General features: G+C 43.2%; 1 protein-coding gene across 1 annotated transcript in view; it reads right to left on the bottom strand.

Moving 5' to 3' along the window:
* Positions 1–2,927, bottom strand: part of LOC111869049 (neuropeptide CCHamide-1 receptor) — a 324,526-nt gene that overhangs the window by 262,612 nt on the left and 58,987 nt on the right. The window lies entirely within an intron of this gene.

Raw genomic sequence — 2,927 nt, 5'->3', positions numbered from 1 at the left:
GAAAAAAAACAGTACATGTTATGAAGCTCCTCATTATTCAGTTTGACCTTCTAAATTATTTTTTTTAATTCGCTTAGTGGGGGTGGAGTCCAGCTGGGGCCACTCGGCACGGCGGCCACTGATTGGGCTACTGTACCTGCCCCAGGTGATTATGATGGAGAATTTGGTGGAATGAAGATTGGCAGGGGAAACTGAAGTACTCGGAGAAAACCTGCAACGGCGCCTCTTTGCCCACCACAAATTCAACTTGACCAGACCTGGGATCGAACCCGGGCCGCCGCGGTGGGAAGACAGCGACTAACCGCTTGAGCTATGGCGCAGCCGGCCTTCTAAAATAAGTTTAAATACTTCTTTTCCTAAATTTGATATGCCATGCATTTATATGTTCAATTATTATATATATTTATTATACTTTCTGATGCTCCGGGTTATCGTTCTGAATCTTGCGTTGACATTCGGTTCAACAGACAGAAGATCCTAGAGCCTCACAGTGTATGTTACGAAGTTTCAACACACATGCAATGCATGCAGCTCATTTCTTTATCGCACATAACGGAGCATTCATCAAGTGTTGGAATACACACAAATAACAAAGTGGCACACAGAGAATTTAGAGCTCTCTCCAGCGGTGGCCAACTCATCAATTTCTAGAGCCCCTGGGGAATGCACGACGTAACACACATAACAACAAGAACATGTTCACTACGCAAACCGTTCCCCAGTATGCGACTACACGTTTCGGTACAATTTATATTCGTGAAGTTCTAAAGCAATTTTGAAACGAAGTGAACGGTCTATTTTCAATTAACATTTTTCCTAGTATAGCAGAACAGTGAAAACGGACATCAGCACCCAGCAAGTAAGTTATCTGGGGACTACAAATCTAAACAATCATGACGTCATGAAAGCAAATCGAGGTTTTATGTCCTTTGACACCGCCTGCAACTTTACTGACACTGTGCAAGGAATTGTAAGATAGAGAATCCAGCCTTTGCTATAAAAACACTGGATATCAGCTTCTGGGACGTAACGCCGTGTACCCCTTTGAAAATCAAATGACGTTTCGGAGGAACACGTCGCCTTGAACTTGAGGGCTGAAGACTAAGGTAAGCAAGAAAACAGCATGAAGCAGGAAGAGACCGCTTGATTGGTGGACCATGCTGTTCCTTGCTCAGCTTATTCTTCAACCTTGATGATGGAGGCTATATGTTCTCCGAAACGTCAGTCGACTTTCAACGAATTATAGAAGATAACACATCTCATAATCATCGTTGTGAGAATTTCAAATCTTAAAGACTATTAGATTAATAAGCTTCTGCAGTTGGTGTATCTCTAAATTCACAGGGTCCTTAAGGTCCTGTTTTCTATTTTATGTTCACGTCTTGGATTTATCTACCTGCACGTAGCGGTCTATTTTTTTTAATGCTAGTGGGGTGGGACTAAGTCCCTTGTACTGCGGCCACTTCTGGCCTATTGTACCAGCCCCAGATGATAGGTGAGGGTGATTGTGGAGCAATTGGTGGAATGAAAATTGGCAGGGGAAACCGAAGTACTCGGAGAAAACCTGCCCCAGCACCACTTTGTCCACCACAAATCCCACTTGCCCAGACCCGGGATCGAACCCGGGCCGCCGCGGTGGGAAGCCAGCGACTAATCGCTCGAGCTATGGCGCGGCCACGTCGTGGCCTAAGACATGCTCAAACAGTCACCTTCTCTAATTTCCTCTTGGTGTCGAAGTCCTACTATCACACGTCTTTGTACACTGAATAAAAAAAATGTTTCCCAAAATGAAAATAAATTTATTGTTCAACTGGTCATTTGCTTATCAGATTCTTTCACCTTAAAATATTAAGTAATGCATACAAATCATGCATGTCCCCTCTGTATGCTTGTACAGCATCACAAGTTCAGTATTTACTTTATCCGTCTTCGGTTCAAGTATTTCGACGGGCGTTTCATTCTCAAACAACATTCCAGTCAACATGAAACCTAAATATGATTAGTGCCTGTCGATCGTTAAATATGTCTCCGGGCTGATGGCCTTAAATTTTTACTGCCTACCTAATGACCAGACTTCTTTATATATATATATTGTGACATGTCTAACCGTTGCTGGACAACGGGAGGTGGAACGAGTTACCACGAAGACAGACCCTTGATAAACGGTAGGTTGCAAAGTTACGCAACAGTGGTAGCTACCATGTAACTGTTTTCTGCGTTGTCAGTGCGGAAGCTATATAACAGGAGTATTCGTCAGTGAGAGAGAGTAGTCAGTCAGGTGCAGTCTAACATTCGCCGGAGTGAGTTGAAGTCCATTGTTATTGAGTTGTATCGAGTGTATGTAAATGACTACAGGAGAAGTATTTGTGATACTGCCGATGGCAGTAATTGTGAGATTGTAAATTGTGTAAATGTAAGAGCGAATGTGCAATAAATTCGCTAGATCCAGAATGGAGTGAAGTTATTTTTCGCGTGACCTACCCAGCACGTGACAATATATTATGTGATGGATCAAAGGTTACGTACATGCAGATGTAGTTTTTGGGTAAATTTGGAATCACAATAATTAGACTGTAAGATTAAAAAACAGTAATGAGGACATGAACCGGGAAGCTTGGGTTTACAAGGAAGTGTACAAGCAATTCCTGACTAATCAGAATGTTAACGCGGCAGCGTAATAACGCTGACGCTGAGGAAGAGCTATATGAAGTAGGTCATAAGCACTATGGCAGACGGAAAACGCTGAGTAGGAGAAGGCGGCACAGCCAAAAGAGCCAACCCCTTCTCGATCGACAACCAATAATCGAGCCACACCGACCCAAAATCACGTCAGAGTAGGAGGACCAATATACCCGGAACACGACGAGTCAGCAACCAGAGGTTATATAAACCCTAGACGAATCATTCTATCGGATAATTCAGGACAA

This window comes from Cryptotermes secundus, unplaced genomic scaffold, assembly GCF_002891405.2.
Source record: "Cryptotermes secundus unplaced genomic scaffold, Csec_1.0 scaffold70, whole genome shotgun sequence".
NCBI lineage: Eukaryota > Metazoa > Arthropoda > Insecta > Blattodea > Kalotermitidae > Cryptotermes > Cryptotermes secundus.
Note: the sequence above shows the minus strand (reverse complement) of the source record. Positions and strands in the feature narration are given on the sequence as shown.